The 22,189-nt window shown below is 40.8% G+C and overlaps 1 long non-coding RNA gene across 1 annotated transcript; it reads right to left on the bottom strand.

Annotated features, from left to right (window-relative positions):
* Positions 1–1,029: 1,029 nt before the first annotated feature.
* LOC131503976 (uncharacterized) lies at positions 1,030–21,946 on the bottom strand. The gene is made up of 3 exons (XR_009257721.1): positions 21,218–21,946; positions 3,439–3,875; positions 1,030–1,188 (listed from the first exon to the last, which is right to left on the bottom strand). It is a non-coding gene; the product is annotated as an uncharacterized LOC131503976 (long non-coding RNA).
* Between the last annotated feature and the right edge of the window lie 243 nt (positions 21,947–22,189).

Genomic DNA, 22,189 nt, shown 5'->3' with positions numbered 1-22,189 from the left:
AGTATAGTGGATACACTGTTAGCCAACTTGTGTGGCTTCCATAGGACTCCATTTAGTTTCGCAGGGCTCTGGATTTGTAGGCAAGCTGAGTTGTTTCCAGGTTTGAGTGTATATTGGGCACGTACAGGGCCAAGATTGGGTGCCTTGTTCCTTCTTTGATTTGAACGCCGAATACCGCGTTTCATTGTGCTATTACGTTATATTTCTCGTTGCTGTGTGTCACATGGACGAAGCCAAGACATGCTATGTGGCACAGTGCTCTGCCCCTGCTCTGGTAAGGTTTTATGGTTCCTGTTAGTATCTCTCGTCATGTATCTTCTTCCCTCAGGCTGCTATGCATAACATTCGTGTCAAATGTAATCACAGAGTTGCCTGGCGTGCCAGTTGAGCTTTCCCCACTACTTTGTGCAGGAGTCAGTTTTAAGAAGGTCACATACGGTGTTCACGAGTCCTTGAGAAGGCGGACAGATTACACGTGCTGAAGGACACACAAGAGACGACCTGGAAAGTCACCGAATGGGGAGACTTGTTCAGGATTATGAAGCAACACCTGTACTCTCTCTGACGGTGAGCGCTGCCCTTTACGGTGGGTGCAGTTTAAGATACACTCTGTGGAGGCTGTCCTTGCTCCACTCAGTCCACTCTGATGTATCCATTTATAAGTTATTTATGCAAATACTTAAAGCAAATCCCTGGGGACCCATAGAAAAAGAGCTTATAAAACATTTTAGTGTTTTATCATTTGAAAAGTGATCATTTGCATGGTCCCAGTGAAACTTTTTTTGCTATTCTAGTGAATAGGGAAAATGTTTTTAGTGTCTCAGGAACATAATAAATTGCTATTGTTCATGTCTTATATCCCTCTGATCTCGAAGATTTATTAGGAGTACAAATGAGGAACTTTATAAAAGATGGTCATTGTAAGCTGAATCATATTCTTGGAAAACAAAAATCTTTTTCTAGTTTTTTTTAATGTTTTTATTTATTTTTGAGAGAGAGAGAGCTCTCTCTGAGAGCTCTCAGAGAGAGAGAGGGGGACACGGGTTCTGAAGTGTGCTCCATGCTGACAGCAGAGAGCCCGATGCGGGGCTCGAACTCACAAACCATGAGATCATGACCTGAACCGAAGTCGGACGCTTAACCGACTGAACCACCCAGGCGCCCCTTCTTCTGGGTATTTTGATTGTGCTAGAAAACAGGAGATTGTACATATTTGGAGCTATCAGTAGTGAGAATGTCCAGTTTGCTTTCGCCTACTTAATTTATTTTTATGTGTTTGTTGTTTGTTTTCCTAATCTGTTTTCCCCAGGCTAAACGTCTACTAACGGTCTTCAGTGGAAAAAACAGAGCACGTTATTTGACCCCATATTGATACCAGGTAAGGAAGGGAAATTTATAGATAAATCTGGGTTTTAAAATAAATCTATTTTATAGATAAAATAGTGAGACAACTTTTTTTGAAGTTGATGTTGGAGGTATAGAATCATTGCACATTTAATTATTTTGAACACTGCTAACACTATCACGTTCGCTTTTAGGTGGGAGTATACTATTACTTATATAAATGTGTTTTATGTAGAGCACATAGAACAAATATGAAATGTTCTAAAATCAACGTCTTGTCCCTGAATGAAAATCAACTAGCTGATTTCAGGAAAGTTGATATCCCTCTTTTATATCATATGAGTGGGTCTTTAGATGAACCGTAAAAGGGAATGAGGAATCATCTGGGAGTTACGTAGATCTTTAGCAATACAATTTCATGCCAGCCTCTTCCTGATTTATAATGATTTATAATGATCTTCCAGGGAAAGATGACACCAGACAGAGCCTTGTTACACTGTCGCCGATGGTGTGGGTCTGTGTTTTGTGGCAGTGACGCCCTCATGATTCTACTGGGGTAGGGTCCCTGGCACACAGTCTCTGCTTCAGGGAAGCCCTTGTGGGGAATCTTGGTCTTACAGGATCTGCAGCCTCTGATATAAATCCCAAGATGGTTTACAGTCTTCCATAGACTGGGACAAACCTTTGCCAAGTTGTGAAACCCTCAGATTGTGTCTCTGCATAAAGACTCTTTCCTCCACCTTGTTGTCACCTTTAGTTATAGCCTTGGCTCTCAGCAGCTTGAACTGCTGATGACAAGATGAGATGCCCTTGGAGGAACACTTGCATATAGGTAGAGATCTAGACTTAAAGAGACCTTTGCATGCAATGCTTCACTGGCCTGGACTATTCTCCTGCCGTTCCAGAAACACAGCCAAAGTTTTTACGGAAGCATCTTTATAATGTGGGGACCATTGATATTACAGGTTGTCTTTCAAATTCAACCCCATGTGAAAAGGATAACTCTGCATCTCACCCATGAGACCACCCATGACAGAAGCTGGAGGTTCAAACCTATCCTGGCCTATTTCAATAGAATTATTATTACTATTATTTTGTTCTAAAATGAGAAGTTCAGGAATGTCCAAACCAAATGGCACCCCAAGATGATAGTTGTAAACCTGGAATCTCCAGCCTCATTAATCACTCCATTTGGTCATATTATTTGGGCTCTGATCAGCTCACTAAAGGCTCTGTTAACTATGAGCATCTTTATGCATAATCATGACACTAGTCACGAGGCACAGGCACAGAGCCTACTCTGTAACAAAACATTCATGGGAAGAAGTCAGAGATTTTTTTTTTAATTTTTTTTAATGTTTTTATTTATTTTTGAGACAGAGAGAGACAGAGTATGAGCAGGGGAGGGGCAGAGAGAGGGAGACATAGAATCTGAAGCAGGCTCCAGGCTCTGAGCTGTCAGCACAGAGCTTGACGCGGGGCTCGAACTCACGGACCGTGAGATCATGACCTGAGCCAAGTTGGACACTTAACCGACTGAGCCACCCAGGCACCCCTAGTCAGAGATTCTAAGTGAGGATGCTGATACCCTCCCCCACGCCCCCGCCAACTCATGCCCCCATACCAAGCCCTTACTTCCAGCCCCACTAAGTGGAAGGTTCTAGTTTTCCCACCTTTACCCTCTATTTGCCCAGCTCAAATCACCTGGTGGTGGCTGTCATCATCTGGGGAACCGTAGGAATAGGAGTGTGACTAACTCTAGTCTCTGGAGGTCCTGCCTGGAAAACTCCTTTCTCTCTGAGATAGCTGGCTGCCTGGGCACACTCTTTCTGGAGCACTATGGATGCCTGCGAGATCCAGGGTGACCAGAGAAAGAGGAGTATTTGGGGCCCACAGATGGGGTCAACCCCTGAATCTGCTACTTACTAGCTGGATACATTTGGCAGAGTCGATTAGCATTTCTGAGGCGTTTCCTCATCTGCAAAATGGATACAGAATCTTCCACGTGAGGCTATTGTGAAGGGCAATAGTGACAGACAACCAGAGAGTGCCTAGGACAGGACTGCTCAGACAAGGGGAGTTGCTCTCCCTTACCTGTTACAGGTCAAGTCATGGAAGGAGCAGAGGGGTGGGCTGCCGTCAGCCGGCCTGAGGGCATTGTGAGGAGGTGACCCTGAGGGTCAGCGGGTGCCATCTTCCACTGTAAACCATTAAGCCCAGCTTTAGCTCCATCAGTGCCATTTCCTGCTTGTTTTCAATTTAAAAGAGAACTGATTTCTTGGGGTTTCTTTCATCTTGATTGTTTTGCTGTGTGTTTGTAAGTCACTTCCACAGTAGAGCTTTGGAACCTCTGCAGTCTCTCTCTGCATAGCGTGTCCTAAATGTACTAAGTATGTATACTAAGATGCCATTTAATGCTGCTGTCTGATGCTGCTTCTCACACTGTGGTTGTCAGACGACGCTGCTCTTTCTTCGTGCTTGTCCGGACTAATGAGACAGATGATTTATTTCATTCAGCAACCAGTGACCATCTATATGAAATGACAAAAGGGAGAAGAAAAATAAACAACAGATATTGGATCGCAATCAAAGTTACTACTTTTGTGTATTTTTATTTTGCTTTATTTTTTAAAAGTTTTGCTTATTTATTTTGAGAGAGACAGGGACAGCACAAGCATGGGAAGGGCAGAGAGAGAGGGAGAGAGAGAGAATCCCAAACAGTCTCTGTGCTGCCAGTACAGAGCCCGATAGGGGGCTTGAACTCATGAAACCATGAGATCATGACCTGAGCCAAAACCAAGAGTCTGATGCTCAACTGATTGAGCTACCCAGGTGCTCCTGTGTATTTTTTTTTTTTTTTAACCTTAATTTGTTAAAGGTTCTTTACCCTGGCTGTACAGTAGAGTCATTTGGGGACCTTCAAAGAAATATTGCTGTCAGAGCCTCACTAGGATCTAATAAAGTCAGAGTATGTGGGGGAGGGGCTGGGCCTCTCCTTAAAGCAGCTGGGAGCCAGAACCCATATTTGAAAGTATAAAGGAGTTCAGACTATTAACTCTCATCATGAAGGTAATTGGGAACCTTCTATTTGTGGTTCAAACAGCTTAGAGCAATTACATAACTAAAGATAATTGAGATGGAAAAACTACCTTTAAAAACTGGTATTAGAATATTTTTCATATCAATACTCTCTTTTATTCTCTAACTTTCAAACGTTTATTATAAACTTCGTCGCTGAATTCTGTTTCCTCTGTGAACCCAGGAAGCCAAGATTCTTTTCTAAACAATGAAAAGGATTGTAATGATGGGACTGAGTTGCTTATGGGTTTATTGAATTCTCTTATTTATATTTACACGGGAGGGTTTGTGGCAGAATATCTATTTTAATTGACTCTTTTCAGCTTTGTTGGGGACTAATTGAAAATTAAAAGTTGTATATATTCAAGGTGGGAAACCTAATGATTTGGTATTTGTCCACGTTGTGACACCCGAGTGTTTATTCTTTATTAGACATGTGGTATAATGCCCTCTATCCGTGTTCTTAGATTTTAATCTGCCCTCGGATCACATAGGGATCTTGTTATAAAGGCAGATTACAATCAGTAGGGCCCAGATGGGGCCTGAGTTTTAGCAAGCTCCCATATGGTACCAGTGCTGCAGATATGACACCATATATCTCTGTGGATTTTGAAACTCTGTTTTTAGATACTCCTTCATTATTATGTAATAATTTTCTTTATTATGGGAATATTCCTTGTTCTGATGTTTCTTTGTTTGATATTAATATTTCCACTCCAGATTTCTATTGAGTATACTTTCCCATCCTTCTGTTTTCTTTCTTTCTAACCTATCTCTGCCTTTATTTTTGATTAAAAAAAATTTTGTTTAAGTTTATTTTTTTTCGAGAGAGACAGAGACAGAGTGTGAGCAGGGGAGGGGCAGAGAGACATTGAGACCCAGAATCCCAAGCAGTCTGCAGGCTCTGAGCTGTCAGCACAGAGTCCTATGCGGGGCTCAAACCCACAAAGTGTGAGATCATGACCTGAGCCGAAGTTGGACGCTTAACCTCTGTGTCTTAACCAGGCACCTCTGTGTCTTTATTTTTAAAGTGGGCTTCTTTGATTCAGTCTTCGTTTTCATAGAATCAGATTACATCTGTGTTTTAGTTGGGGTGTACTGACCACTTATTTTTCATGTGATGATTGCTATGGTTTGATTTAAACCTATCATCTTACTACTTGTTTTCTATTTATTCCATCTCTTCTTTGTTCCTTTTTTTCTGCCTGTTTTTGGATGGAGTGTTGCTTATGATCCCATTTGATCTCCAATATCGGCTTATTAGTTAAAGGTCATTCATTTTTCTCTCTTGCTTTGAAGGATTTCTAGGGTAACCAATTCCCAGCTGGCCTTACCATTTCCTTCAGGTTGGTTAAACATGAAACAGGTTTCTTCCTGGTTCTGGGCATCTGGACCTCCCTTTTGTTAAGAGCGTTTACTTTACAAAACTTGTAATTATAAATCTTTTCTCTGCCCCTTTGAGATACCCGTCTTTTTCAAGGACCTGGGAGCCATCCCTTTGAAATATAACCCTTGAGACGGGTAGAGAGCCTCTGTCTCCCAGTCTCTGTGGGAGGGGAGGAGCTGAGCCTCAACAAGCAACAACTGGCAAACACACATGGCCCAAGCTCACTGACAAACCTGTCTCAGGTACTTTTCCCTGAGCTCAGCCCCATATTCAAAGATCTTCCCTTTGTTCCAATGGAGTCGAGTTCAGTCTCTTTCACCTACTGCTGTAGTCTTGAATAAAGTCTTCCTTGCTGTTTTTGACAGGCGTAGAGTGCAGTTTTCCTTTTAGAAGGGTTTACAAAATATATTTTTACTTATCACAGCCTACTTTTAAATTGTATTATTTGTGGGTCAGGACCTTACAATCCCTTCCTTCCATCCTTTCTGCCATATTGTTACTCATTTTACCTTTACACCTGTTAGAAGCCCCAAAATAATTGTAGCTATTTTTGTCTCAGATGTCTTTTAGAATGATTAAAAATGGAAGTATCTTGGGGTGACTGGGTGGCTCATGCCCTTAGAGTCAACCACCCCCTGCACTACAAAAATGCTCCACTGAAAATTCTGGAAGGCTTTCTGGGAAGGTGAAAGAATAGTATGAAGTCAAACAAATGTCTCTTCAATTTCGGGTCTCTATCTCATAAAAGTGATAATTTCATAGTTTATCTGGCATTTTCTCATGGTTATAATAGGGATAACTTTCTTTGAAACTCTATATTTTACATAAAAGCAGAATAGAGGGAGGCGCCTAGGTGGCTCAATTAGCTCAGTGTCTGACTCTTGATTTTGGCTCAGGTCATGACCTCACAGTTGTGGGAGCGAGCCCCACATTGGGCTCCTCGCTGAGCATGGACCTGCCTGGGATTCTCTCTCTCCTCTCTCTGCCCCTGCCCCTGCTCTCTCTCTCTGTCAGCATAGATAAATAAACATTAAAAAGAAAGTGCAGAATATAGGGTTTTTCCAATTCCCTAAAATAAAATCTCATTGCTAATATGCCTTTAGTCTCTTTATGCTTTTCGTGATGGTCAGGACCTTTCTTTAAGCAAAGAAAAAATAATTTACTCTGTCAAATGCTTAGCTTTTGAAATATTCACAACTTCGCTTGTATCTTCAACCAATTGCGTCCATTTCCTACCAGTGCGGTAACAAAATTATTATAAACTTGGAGGCTTAAAACAAAAGGAATCTCTTCTCTCACAGTTCTGGAGGCAGGAGTCCAAAGTCCAGGTGTCAGCAGGGCCGTGCCCTGTGGGAGCTCTAGGGGAGGATCCTTTGCTTCTTCCAGCTTCTGGAGGCCACCAGCTTCTCTGTGGCTTCTGAGCACCTCACTCCAATCTCTGCCTCTTTCTTCACATCACCTTCTCCTCTGTATGTGCATCTAATCTATCCGCCCCCCCACCCCAGCCCCACCCAATCTCTTTATGAGGACACTTGTAATGGCATTTAGGGCTCACCCAGATAATCCGGGATAATCTCATTTCAGAATTCTAAATTTACTCACATCTGCAAAGACCCTTTTCCTTATAAAGTAACCTTTACGGGTTCCCAGTATTAGGACTCGATCTCTTTGGGTGAGAATATTCAGCCTACTACCCCGATGTGATTTTACTTTCACTGTATGCGAACTTTTCTTGAATGTTGCTGCTCCTGAGGGTTAGTAGAGAGTTCCAGAGGCATTCCATAGCTGAAAGGAAGGCCAACACGCAGAGTTTTTTGATTTGGAATTTTTAATGGATAAAAATCATTATAATAAAGCTAACATTTACTGAATATTTACAATGTGCCAAGGCTGAGACAACATCTGTAAAGATTGACTACTAAAAAGATTGTTCTAGCACCAGCAGCCCTAAAATACCTACGATGCATAATCATATCTTCTCAGTCAGAATCTGCATTACTAAGATTCCTACTGATTTGCCTGAACATTAAGCTTTGAGAAAGTTCTTTTCCATATTAATTTACTTAACACTCATCAATATTCTGTCATGTACGCATTATCGTCAGCACCTACTTTACAGATGAGGAACACAAGACTTAAAAAGTTTGGGTAACTGGCTTAAAGCCACTTAATTAGCAGGGGTGGATCCTATAATCTAGGCCAGATCTGCCTTTTCCATGTGGCACCATTAACCCTCTCTGATGTACCACCAATGCCAACGATGACTGTTGAAGAAAGCTGTCCCTGTTCTAACCATGAGAAAATGCCAGATAAACTATAAAATGATTACTTTTATGAGATAGAGACCCGAAACTGAAGAGACATTTGTTTGTTTTACTTCACACTATTCTTTCACCTTCCCAGAAAGCCTTCCAGAATTTTCAGTGGAGCATTTTTGTAGTGCAGGAGGTGGTTGACTCCGTGGATGTCTGATGCCCTCGTTCGAAACCCAGGGAAACCTAATTCCCTGCAGCTCTTGTGAGTCCCAAGAGTTTCTAGTGTACTCCAGGCTTCCCCAAACTAGTCAGATACTCAGTACGGCCCTACGGGGCTCTCGGGAAACAGCATTTCTGTATAGTATCATCCTAGATAAATTCTGTAGACTTGTTGAAAGGACCACTTAGTCAATTGCTTGAGCAATTGACTTTTTGCTTGAAATTGACACTGGCTGGAAATGACTTTTATTTTGCAGAAAATGGAAGTGCCAATTAGAATCGGAAGGGGATAACCCCTGCCCTCTGCCTCCCACTCATTTGCGTAGATGAAAACACTGACAAGCAGACACGCACCACAAGAGGGTGGGGACCTGCTTGTGGTCTACGGGCTCTGTGGCATTTTCTGTCTCTCAACAGCTTTGGTTTGCTGGTTTAAATTAATAACTTCTCTGGAAGTGATATTAGGTGTGATGCTTCTAGGTGACAGGCGTGTTCCCCTCCGTGTCCTTTATCGGAGCATCAAAAATGGTTTTCATTGCAAATCTCCTTCCATCATAAATTGTGCTCGTGAATTCTCCGCATCATGTTTGGTATAACAAACACACTGTTCTTAAAACAGATATTCACAAGGAATTATCAATCCTTATTTGTAAAGATTTTATTTTAGACTTATTTTATTAGTTGGGGATGACAATGGGAAAAAAAACCACTCTCTCTGCCAAGTTAGCTTACAGGTGTTTTACCCACAGCGTCTCATTTATCCCCAGAACAACCTTATGAAGTTAAAAAGTATTATCTTCCTTTCACATAAGAGAAAATGGAAGTGCACAGAAGTTAACTTTGCCACTGGCCAAGGTTACACAGGCAGTAAATGGTGTAGTGCTCCTGGCACTCCTGTTCATTCCTTTGGGTGCTCAGGATTCAGTCCCATTTCCCCTGCGTTAATCTGAACTAGTCGTCAGCTCACCCTGAAATTCGGCATGGACACAAACGTTTTCTCCATCAGTTACTCCTTGACCTTGAGGTTCACTCAAGGTCAAAGAGCCTACATGGCTCATTTCTCAGATGTGCTTTGGCCTCACTGAGTCTCAGCTACAGGTTGCTTATTAACTCTAGGAAAGATAATTTTCTCTTCTGAGAAAAAGGGTGATGTTACAGTTAGGATCTCCCATTCAAGAAAAAGGCCGTCCTTCCATTATTATAGAGGAAAGAAAGACAGCTGCAATGGTACATGACATTAAAAATATAAAATCTCCGATGCTGAAATTCCCTTCAATCAAAGACGTCCCTGTGCATTCAGCTCCCTCTTCTCTTCACTCACATGCACTTGTTTACCGTTCACGGATTGTGTCAGATCTAAGATGTACAGAATCCTTATTAAAGAGTGTTTATCTTTTATACAAAAGAGTTCGCATTGAACAAAATGAGTACACAAGTTTTGAAGACATTGGAGATGATGAGAATGACAGGTCCCTTCTGGAATGGCTCGCTGCTGGGATACGGCTGAGGCTTTGATGTATTATGAAGTGAGCCCGCAGCCAAGCAGTTTGGAATCCTTTCCCACTGGTGAGAAGATTCATATTGAAAGATGGGGAAATGATCTTACGGCAGACATCACGGTTGTAAGTTCAACTTACTCCTATTCCCCTAGATATGCAAAAATGTGATGTGAATCAAATCACCCTGAAAGGAAAAAGAACACACGCATTTATCTGAGGCAAGCAATATGAACCTATATGCTCTGCAACTCATTGTTTAGATGTGTTTTGAAGCCATGTAGTAAGTTAAGAAAACACGACTGAGACCAAGTTCTTTTTCCATTAAGCTTTTAGTACAATTTGGGCAGTAACTGTATTATCCATTTTTTAAATTATAGTAAGAATTGCAGTCTGTCTGGTTTTTCCTTGTCCCTGACGATTCAGTTAAAACTGGCTTAAATCCCACATTAAGTGCAGCGTGAAGCCCAACATTTCTTGCAGTTTATCAGACGATCCTTGACTGCTCATGGCTCAGTCAACTCTGGCTTTGACTTCTTGATCTTTCTTCTGTTTAGTACCTGTGCCCAGTGCTTTCGTCTCCATCTCCATGGTTCTTTTCCTTAATTTTCCCAACACTCATCGCATATGTTGTTGTGTAAAGTAGATTTTTGCTGAAGAGTTGGGTTATATGGTAATAGAATAACAAGGTACAGCATGTAATAGAAATTAAAGTCGATCAGATGTTGCTGCCATAAAACATGTTTTAGCCACTTTTCTACCCCACCTCCTTTCCTGGCTTCCACCTGTTTTCTCACTCTCCACCCCAACCCTCTAATTCCAATCCATTTCTGATCAATTGCAATAAGAATTCTGATTATTTCTTTGAATATATTTCTCCTCTCCTTCTGGTACTTCCATTATGCAAATGTTGGCCTGATTGCTGATACATTTCTCTGAGGCTCTGTTCATTTTTCCTAGTTCTTTTTTCTCTTTGTTCTTCAGATTTCACAATCTCTGTTGATCTGCTTTCAAGTTTGTGGATTCATCCATCAGATCAAATTTACTTTTTCATTCTGTTGAATTGTATTTATAAAGTCCTAAACCTCCAGCACCACAGAATGTGACTTTATTTGGAAATAGACTTGTTTTTCAGATGGCATTAGCTAAGTTAAGATGAGGTCACGGTGGAATAGGGTGAGCCCGTAGCCAATGTGAATGGTGTCCTTATAAACAGGAGACATTCGAACACAGACACACACACACAGGGAGAAAACCACGTGAAAGTGAAGCCAAGGATTGGGGTGATGGAGAAGTCAAGGAACACCAAAGAAAGCCAGCCAACCACCAGAATCTAGAAAAGAAGCATGGAACAGAGTTCTCCCTTATGACCCTCAGAAGGAAACAACTCTGTTGATACATTGATCTCAGACTTCCAGTCTCCAGAACTGTGGGGCAACAACTTTATGTTGTTTAAGCTTCTCAGTTTGTGATCTCTTGTTATAGAAGCCCTAGCAAACTAATACACACTCCTTTGAAGACTTTTTCCCTCATTTTAGCATTGTGCTTTTCAACTCCAGAATTTGCTTCATTCTTTTAATAATTTCTTTTTTATTAATCTTCTCTCCGTGATCAATCATCCTGTTTTTATACCTTCCTTTAATTGTTTAAGTAAATAGGGCTTTCTTTATTGATTGGAACATATTTATAATAGCTGTTTTGAAGGCTTTGCTTGAGAAGTCCAACATCTGGATCCCCTCAAAGGCAATTTCTATTGCTTGCTTTTTTCTTCTGGGTGTGGGATAATTTCCTGTTTCTTTGTATGTCTTATAATTTTTCTCTTGAACACTGGACAATTTTAGATAATGAGTTGTAGTGAAACTGGATACTGACTCTATTCCTCCCCCTCAGGGCTTACTTTTGTTTTGTTTCATCAATTATGTGTTTAGAGACTTGGCTGAACACTATCTGTGAAGTCTATTTGCTCAGTGGTATGTAGGCTCTGAAGTCTCTGCTTAGATTTTTTTCCCCTTGTTTTTGTCTTTCAGTGTAGCTGCCTAGGGTAGTTCCTGAGTCAGCTCCTGAGTCACTGGACAAAGGCCGTGCTTGAGCTCTCCAGCCAGTTAGAATTTCCTGATTATATGTAAGGCTTTACCGTTGTATATATGTATGACTTGGAGACTGCTTTCACAGTTCAGGGATTTTATGGTTTTGTTCCACATTCAGCCATGGTCTAGATATCTGCAACTTCCTTTTCTAGTCACCTCTGAGAGGGTGCAGTCTTGAGCGTGCACACAGTATTCCAGACTGGGGATGACTGTCATTTAATTTTAATTTAAGCTTCCTAGAAGTCATCTCTGTGTTGAAATCGCTTTTTCAATCAGTATTTGGCCAGGTGTAGAGCCTAGTAAGCCTCTTGAGCCGGTAAGGCTTCTGTCCTTTGCTAATGCTTCTCAATGTGGCTTAGGAAATACTTTCAAGTTTACCCCACAAGCTGATCTGATTGTTCCTGAGTGGTTGCAGTCTGTTGCTTGCGCACAGTCCTTACCATGGCCAGGGCTGACATCCTTGGGTTCTCCTTGGCTGTCTCTTTCCTTGGCTTTCTTTGTTAAACTTCTGTGCTCTTCCATTTTATTTATTGCATTATGATGGAACTACCAGGTCTTCTAATTACTTACTACCAATATCCACATTGTTTTTTACACTTAGGTATGCAATTCTTCATGCCCTGTTCAAAATAATATAGCTTAATACATATATATGCATCATACACATATATATACGCATATATATACGCATATATATAATAGGCATATTAATTTATTTAATCCTTCAGCAACCACATGATATTGATATTTTAGCTTTTCCATTTTCTATATGGGTCACATGGATGGCAAATGAAATACCACGAGTCTGGTTGCCATACTGTCTCTCATGATGGGTGACTGGGCTGAAGCCATCTTGAAAGAGCCCACCCGAGACAGCAGCTTACTAGGGTGAGGGAACTGTGGGCTGTGAGAAAGGAGAGCTGAGTAAGGCTATTACAGAGATCAGGAAGGAGGGCATTGCGTAGTGAATAGAGGAGAGGACAAGAGTGAAAGAATGAACCATATTCCTTTCCCCACTGGAGGTGTGCGCATAATGGGTCAGACCTGAGTGAATGAAGAGGAGAAGTTTTGAATTAAATATAGTATGAGACCCTAACTCTCATGACTGAAAAATCCATCCCAATTGTCATTGGGATTCAAGAAGCCAACACTTAATATTCCTCCTCCTTGTTTGGTTTCTTGTCTGAAATAACTGATTGATTGATTCAGAAGTTGGGCAGAGGGAGATTTAAAATATATCACTATTTCAACATTTTACAAATAAAGCTGGTTGTAGAATAAGTCTTCTGTTGTGTCCCATATAGCTTTCCTAAAACATTATCTCAGAATTAACTCATCCACTGAGTCAAAGGCAATATTGGGCAACTGCTATTCAAGAAGTACTGAGGGAGGTAGCAGAGACAGGCAAGGGCTTCCTTCAATGGACGTTCTTTTACCTGGACATATGAAGAGTGCAGAATAAGTGCCCTTAATAGTTTCCTGAATGAAGTTGTTAAAACTGAAAATGACCAGAAAATGATGGATTCTTCCACAAATACTGGAAAAAGGCAGGGACAAGAATGTGGGCAGAAAATGTTTGAAGACAGTTGTTGGCTAGTGTAAAATAAAGCCATTCCCAGAGTACCTGGGCAGCTCAGTCGGTTAAGCGTCCGACTTCACCTCACGTCATGATCTCGTGGTTTGTGAGTTCAAGCCCCGCGTCGGGCTCTGTGCTGACAGCTCAGAGCCTGGAGCCTGCTTCGGATTCTGTGTCTCCCTCTCTCTCTGCCCCTAACCCACTCGCATTCTGTCTCTGTCTCTCTCAAAAATAAGCATTAAAATAATAAAAATAATAATAGTAATAAATAAACATTAAAAAATTAAAAAAAAACAAAGCCATTCCCTGAAAGCAGGAGCTCAGCCCATTCCACATTTCAGTGATATTGGCATATGAGATCCTTTGTACTCTTCTTTAATATGAAGGGAGAACACACAGCACTGACTTGTTTCTATAGTCTCCTTTCATTTATTTATTTCACTTCATTATTTATTTATACTATTTATGCTTTCCCCCCATTCCAGTTCTCCTACTGATTGCAATGTTATTCAAGTTAATCTTCATAAATAAATTATTCCAACAATGGATTAAGTAAAAATTAGTTGACATAATTGTGCATCTGTTTTGGTAAATACAGAATGTAATGTTAAGTATTTTATGCTAACATAAGCTCTTGGTTTCTCTGATCATTAAAATTCTCTAAATAATAATAAATCACATCCTCCTCATTATCCTTAAGGTTCTTTTAAAGTCCATGAATTCCAATAAAGAGTGATGAAGGGAAATGAAGAGGGTTCTTAGGTAGACTTCTGTATAGGATAAAACAGAATGGAAAACACATACACTCAGCTTCCTTTCTTAATGAAAGTATTTTTCACTCCCATCAGTGGACCATTTTTCTGCCTTAATTTTGAGGGACTCCCCAACACAGCAAGATTGCATATACCAATATAGCTATTTAAAGCAATTCAGCCCTTGGAAATTGGTAGCTCCCTTCTGTTCCATAATTGAAAATAATTTTTGGGTTCAAATACAATCCCAAAGTTAAAACAATCTATTTCAAAGATATGTTGCATAGGGAGGATTCTTGATCATTGCCTTTCCCTTTTTGTCCCTCATCTTTCATTTCCTTCTTTATCTTTTCTGTTGTCCTCCTTTCCCTCTTCAATTCTTCTCCCCTCCCTCTCCTGCTTCATTCCATCAGCAGGTTCTGGCTTACTAGATCTTTAGTTTCCCAAGACCCTGAAAAGGGAGTCTTTTCCCCAAGAACTCCAACAAAGCCTTTGGAAGACTTTGCCTAGCTTGGCTCAGGTTACATCTCCGTGAATGTGAAGTGGCTTGAAGAATGTGGCTCTGATGGGCCAGGTTTGGTTTTGATCTAGAACTGGAGGGTAGGGATGGTGAGTCATGGGGACAGAGCAACAGGAAGGAATGGTTTCTAAAAGCATCAGAGGTTTTCTTTTACTAAAAAAAAAGAAGGAAAGAACGCTGACAAGAAAGAAAAATAGAATGTATCTACAGTGTGTGTGCACGTGCATGCATTTACCTAAGTGACATGCTAAGAAAGTCTTTTCATCATACAAGTGTATAACATTTTTTTATGTTTTTACGGTTATATTTAATGTGATGAGAACTTGTTTTTGGTATGAAATAGAGCTATCTTTTGAATCTATTTCCCCAAAATTATTGAATAATTTATCCTTCCTTAACTGATTTTAATGGATATTGTTTTTGAAGTCTAAACTGCCATCTATACAATGGATAGAGAAGATGTATATATATATATACATATATATATATATATATACACACACACACACACACAATGGAATACTACTTGGCAATCAAAAAGAATGCAATCTTGCCTTTTGCAACAACATGGATGGGACTAGAGTGTATTATGCTAAGTGAAATAAGTCAGTCAGAGAAAGATAAATATCATATGATTTCACTCATATGTAGAATTTAAGACACAAAACAGATTGAACATAGGGGAAGGGAAGGAAACAGAAGACAAAAACAGAGGGGGGCAAACCACAAAAGACTCTTAAATACAGAGAACAAACTGAGGGTTTCTGGAGGAGTGTTGGGTGCGGGATGGGCTAAATGGGTGTGGGCATTAGGTAGGGTACTTCTTGGGATGAGCACTGGGTGTTACGTGTAAGTGATGAATCATTGGGTTCTACTCCTGAAACCAATACGACACTGTGTGTTAACTAACTTGAATTTAAATAAATAAGTTTTTAAAAAGTTGCCGTCTATACACACAGAGTAAATAGAGTAAATAGAGGACTATTTGCTGCCATGTACTTCATGTCACGAGAGCCCTACAGCTTCTTTAGGTGGCCCCTGGATTGGCTCTTACAACCCCAAGGAACTCGTGGACCCTCAGAGCCAAGATGTCAACTTGAGATCTCCTGTCCCAGCAGATCAATGTCATGTCAACTTTTGGATAACCAAGGACATTTTCCTTTTCATACATTTATTTCTTCATCCATTGGTTATTTTTAAGAATATTTTTGTGAAGTGCTCACACTCTTTGACCTAAAAGAAACACACGTATACGCTTTTTGGCTAATTCCGGCAAATCCTATCTGTTGGGAGCAATACTTCTTTTAGATATTTTAAAAGATAAATTAATTTAAAATGCAAATATTGGGTAGCTGTTCTATGAGAGAAATGGCACTAGTTAGAAACTCAGAACTCTCCACTCATTATCTCCTTGACCTTGGGCTGGCTACCTAACTTCTAAGCATTGGTTTCCTCATCTATAAAGTAAGAGTAATACCGTGACTTAGAAGGTTATTTGGAGATTAAATGAGACTTATTGAATATCCATTATCAATCTGGCAGTATGCTAACATGGCTGAGTCAATGCTTAATTAGTTGTAACTCATCTTTAGAGCCTGCAAAATTGCTCTCGCATATTGCCATAGCCAAACTCTATCAATATAGGAAACAACTTCACTTTGCTTATATGTGTTAATAAAACATTCCCTGCATCTGTTCTAGTGCTATCTGTGGTGCTACTCAAATCTAAGTCCACAAATTCCAAGATTTAATGGAGGACAAATAAGTTGACAAAACTGTAACTGCCTGGTGCATGGTAGAAGCTTCTCAAACGTATCTTATTTTAAAATGCAATCAAGAAAATTGAAATAGGTGTTAAAAAATGTGGTATACTATCAGCAAGAAGTATTTGGCTGTACTTTCCATGGAATAATTAGTTTTAAAACTCAAAACAGTCATGTGTCTATAGGGCTCATGCAAATGGATTTATTTTGTTCTTTTTTGTCTTTTGCCTATTTTTTAGCTGTTTTGAAATAAGCTTTCTTTTGCCACATCTATTATCTCTCCCTGAAGAGCATTCACACCCCCATTTGAGGGATAGGAATATTCCTGTGGTTTTTGATGGTTACTGGCTACAGGTTCCATTACTCTAGGCCCCTTCACAGGAGCTGTTTCATTTGTGGAAGGATACCAGCAGCACTTAAGTATTGTTTTCTGTTAAATTAAGTATACACATACTCACATTTTCAAGACAAAATTATACATGTGGGTGCTTTTCTATTTTTAAATGCAAGTTGGATCTGAATGTGAGTTTGGTATTTTTATATCTCTTTTGTGGGGGAAAGATTCTAGGGTAGTCCCCAATATCCTTGCCTCCTGGTGTCCTCTCATGTGTGGGTAGGACTCATTACTTGATTCCAACCAATAGAATGTGGCAAAGGAGACAAGATGTTTGCAATTACATGTACATGATTCTGTGGTGGTGTTACATAAAACTGTAGCACTATCTTGCCTCTTGCTGGCTCTGAAGAAACAAGCTGCCATGGAGTGAGCTACTATGTTAGGGAAACCCACATGATAAGGAACTCCAGGAAGTCACCTGTAGTTGAGAGCAAGAGTCCTATAAAACAAGAAAATTAGGCCCTTGGTCCTTCAGCTACAAGGAAGTGAACTCCACCAATAGCCTGAGAGGGAGTGGAAGCAGATCCTTCCCCAGTTGAACCTCTGATGAGGCTACAGCCCCAGCCAACATCTTGATTTTAGCCTCGTGAGACCCTGAGTCAGAGGACCCAGTTAAGTCATGGTTTGACTTCTGACCTCAGAAATGATCTACAGAAACTATAGACAATAAGTAGGTGTTGTCTTAAGCTGCTAAATTTATGGTTATAGACTATGCCTCAATAAATAGTAATACATTTTTCCCCAAATTTGTCACCAGATGATATGCTCCATTGTTAGCATCTAATAAACCAATGAGTTGAAGTAAGGAATGATGTTAATCCATAATATAATGCAAATCATCGCTGTCATAGGATAAATAGTAAGTTCACAATTAAGGTCCAGTGATACAGTAGACACTGCGTGATGCACTGGCCTGGGATTCAGGTTCTGAGTTCTAGGCACAACTCTGACATTTCTTGTCAATCTGGTTCCTGGACCCTCCCCCTACAGCTAAAAAATTAAATGTTTAAATTAAATACATTTTAAATTCCATTGTGGCTATGCATTTAGCAAAGTCTTTAAAATTATAGCTTTAAGAAATATAGCTTTATTACCTCTAGTTAACTGTTAAATAAAAGTCTTGTTTGGTTTGGAATTCCCAATGGTCATAAGTGCTTGTTTGGGATTAAAAGGGCCTTTTAAATGACTGAGGAGAGCACATTAACTTCTCATTGGAAACCAGCTGATTAATTTACAAAATATGTTTTCATCTCATCCATTTTTGTTAAGCTGGGAGATCTACCAGCAGGAATATGACAATTTAGATACAGCTTGTTAAGCATAAAAAGATTTTCTCAATTCACTATTATATTAAAGAAAAGTGGTGCTTTTTTTTTCGAAGCTGAAAAACTGGAAATGTTTGACCTTTATATATTCTCTTCCCAAAGAAAGAAAGGAAAGAAAGACAAAAGGAAAGAAAGGAATAAAAGAAAATTAATTTGGACTCACACGAAAAGTTTAAAAATTAATTAATCTCATCCATTTTATTCTTTGAAAAAAATAGTTCATGTATCACAATTAGAACAGGGAATCTTTGTTGCTTTACTTGTGTTGTGTGTTTGGTAAGAGATTCTGTCCAGTAGGTGTCAGCAGAGCAATCTTAAAAATAATCATGGGGGCTTCTCATACTAGCTTCATAACCACTTCTAGATAAGTTATAAGAACTTTCCTCTGTTCAGATCAAGATGTTATTTCAGGGTATGTACATTTAGGAAGGAAGGAAGGAAGGAAGGAAGGAAGGAAGGAAGGAAGGAAGGAAGGAAGGAAGGAAGGAAGGGAGGAAGGAAAGAAGGGAGGGAGGAAGGGAGGAAGTTAGTTAGTTGGTTAGTTCTGGTTAAAAAAAGCTTTTTATTCTTTTCTCCCCCATGTAGTAAAAAGCCCATTCTGAAATATGATGTAGGAAAAAAAATGGAAAGTTTCTAAAATAAACAGTGCAACCTCATATCAGTATCATTTTGAAATACAGAATGTGAGAGGAAAATGAAGCCAACATGTAGAATGCCAATCTAAAATGAGCCACGGTAAGGGGTTGTGGGAAAGTCCAACACAGCCAAAGGGGTTTCCCATGGGAAGGGGGAAGGTAGGTGTAGGAGAGGACAGGGGACCTGCTTTCTCAGGGGAGATGTGCAGACTCAGAGCAGCCACATTTTGGAGGAGGGCTTAAGTAGAAGCCAAGGTGTCCACCAGTTCACAGGGCTAAAAGGTAGAGCAATGCAGTGGGGAGAAATCAGGGAAGATGAAGAGAAGAGTGGCAGAGTAGGACTGAGAAATTCATGGCTTTTTATTTTTCATGAGTTTATATTGAAGTGCGACATAGGTCAACAGAGTGCGTGTGTCATAAGTGTAGAATTCAGTGAGTATACATGCAAATATTAATACACAGCATAGGGGCGCCTGGGTGGCTCAGTTGGTTAAGTGACTGACTTCGGCTCAGGTCATGATCTCTCGGTTCATGAGTTTGAGCCCCACACCGGGCTCTGTGCTAACAGCTTAGAGCCTGGAGCCTGCTTCAGATTCTATGTCTCCCTCTTTCTCTGCCCCTCCCTTGCTCACACTCTCTTTCACAAATAACAATAAACATTAAAAAAATTCAAATTAATATATAGTGTATAGATATATAGCAATAAAGATAAAATGTGCCCTGCTGGCAGCTAGACCGTGAAGAGAATAATGAGAACCGAAACAGAAAAATCGGATTTTCAACAGGGCTTGCCCTCTACCTTGCAAATATAGATAAATCGGACCAAACCAAACCAAGGCAAGTTATCAGCTCCACCATAGACCACATGCAAATTCCTTCAACTCCAGCTCATTCAAATCTTTGTGTTCCAAGATACAGCCACAGGTAAACTGAAGAGTAACTCCATAGGGACTCCCGTGTTCTATGGATGAGATGCCTAGCTAATCCAGGAACTCCTGTTTTAGTGCTTCTTCCAGGGTCTGGAAGTCTCTGCTTGTGGATCTACTTTGCATTTGCTGATGATCAATGATGTTGAGCACCAGCACACACATTTATTACCTATTGGATGTTTTTTGGTTTTTCTTTGTCAAGTGCCTCTTCAATATCTTGCCCTTTGTTCCATGGGCTCTCCATGTCTTCCTAATAGGTTTGTGGGAGGGATGTGGGATCTAGTTTTCACATTAGATCTAGACTTGAGTCCTAGCTCTGTTACTTGCAAGCTGTGTGGTATTTCCGCTGGGCTGGGAAAACATCAGTCTGCCGGAGATGGATACAGCGAGTCTACCAGAAGCTTAACTACCAGAGCTTATGAGAAACATCTTATGTACCATCTCAGTGATGATATAAAACGCCATTCTTAGTTATGAACAAAGTAAGTTTGTAAAAGTATCTATCTGGCAGAGCTCTGTTAGATTTTTCTCGACTGAATCCTGAGAAACTTTGGTTCTGAATATCTGCTCCCTAACAACCTGTGGAAGGTTCTGATGTTCTGTGGGGTTGCTCTAGCTCCTGTCTCCTCTCCCTCAGGCCTGTCTTCCCCCTAACTTGTGCTGATCAAGAATCTGAGGTTAAGATATGTAGAACAATGTGCCTGAGGCCCATCACTACTAATAAGTGGTCGAATAGCCCAGGCCTGCTGGGTCCAAAGGCAGCAGACTGGACATTAAACTAAACCATGCTGCCTCTTGAGAGGGTCTTAAGGTTTGAGTTAGAAAAGGATGTTATTGATCTACTGCTAAGTACGAGACACTTGGAGGCCTTGAAATAACATGCTATGGCCTCTAGCCCTTATGCCAAGTCTTCTCTCCTAAAATTTTCATTATAAAGATACTAAGAATCACCTGCTATATTTAACTACATGTGTACTGAGAAGCTACTGTGGATGTGATGGATACAGTGCTGAGTAAGATAGACATAGTTCCTGCCTGCATGGAATTCACTATACACAGCTATCGCAAAGGAGGTTGAAAAGGCCCACAGAGAGGCAATACGATAGATGTGTACCTGTGAATTGTGGCGGGGGGGTGGGGGGGAGGGGTACATGAATACAAAACCAACGACCAATGAGTTCAGGTTCCCATCCCTTCTTGTCTCTTCAGAGACCTTACTCAATATATTGTTCCAGAAAATTCTTTTCTATCTACTGGCTCCTTCTCATCAGAATTTAAACACCCAAGTCTTTCCTCTCTTTAAATGAAATGGTACCAAGAGAAAACCTCCTTCCACGACCTGCATCTATCTCAGCCCCCAGTCACCTCAGTCCCGTTGTTCATGGCCAGACCCTGAGAGCACATCTTCGTCCTGCTTCCTCATCTTTACCCCCCTCCCCCTCCAGCCCACTCACCTCGTGTTGCTCCTGGTTTCCGAAAGCAGGAGTAGTGGTGCTGCATTTAAAGGATGCTTCTCAGGCTTCAGCTTTCTCGTTTCTTAGCATCACATAACATCATGGCTGCCTCTATTTATCTGGTTGCTTTTCCTTTCCCCATTCTTCCCATGATTTCTGAGTCTCCCTGGGGGTTCTTTGTCTCTGGTTGTCCCTCCAGGAATTACCCTAGAGGTCCTCTCTCAGTACCCTCTCCCTAAGCATCATCTCACCCCATGAGGGCATCAACCGAGACCATCTCCAGCATAGATGACTCACAACTGGCACCCAGATCCACGTATCCACTGGCCCATTTGACATCATGTAGACAGCTGACCGGGCATCTCAGATCCCACGTATCTCAAGTTCAATTAATTGTCTTCACCCTGTTCTGTTTCTCTGTCCCCAACCAATGAGTGGCACCCACATCTAAGCGACTGTGAGTCATCCTGAACCCTCTTCTCCTTCATCTCCCATATGCCACCAGTCACACACTTTACCTCCTCCGTCTCTCACATCTCTCCACCCGTTGTTATTTCTTGCCTTCTCTACAGACACCAACTCTTCTGGCCACCCGTATTGTTCCCAACCAAACTGATTTTCCTCATAGGGGTTCGAGTTATCTGTCTGAAGAGCAAATTGATCATGTCCCTGCTCTGTTTCAAACAGAGTTCTAAAGAGTTCAGTAGCTGCCTGTAATCCTCAGGAGCAATTGCAGCCCTCTAACCTGACTTGTGAAATCATTTGTCTGCGCCCGGCTCACCTCTCCCTCTCATCCCTCACCACTCTGCCCCTTTGGACTCTGCGTTGCAACCACAGTAACCCGATTTCTGCTTCCCAACCCTGTTCTTCTTTCTCTTGCCCTCGGGCTTTTCTGTGTTGTCATATTCTTCTCTTCCTCCCACGCTTTATCATCTTGCTGCCTCCCGCTCACTCCAGTTCTTGGCTCAGCTC

The sequence above is a fragment of the Neofelis nebulosa genome, chromosome 1 (assembly GCF_028018385.1).
Source record: "Neofelis nebulosa isolate mNeoNeb1 chromosome 1, mNeoNeb1.pri, whole genome shotgun sequence".
NCBI lineage: Eukaryota > Metazoa > Chordata > Mammalia > Carnivora > Felidae > Neofelis > Neofelis nebulosa.
Note: the sequence above shows the minus strand (reverse complement) of the source record. Positions and strands in the feature narration are given on the sequence as shown.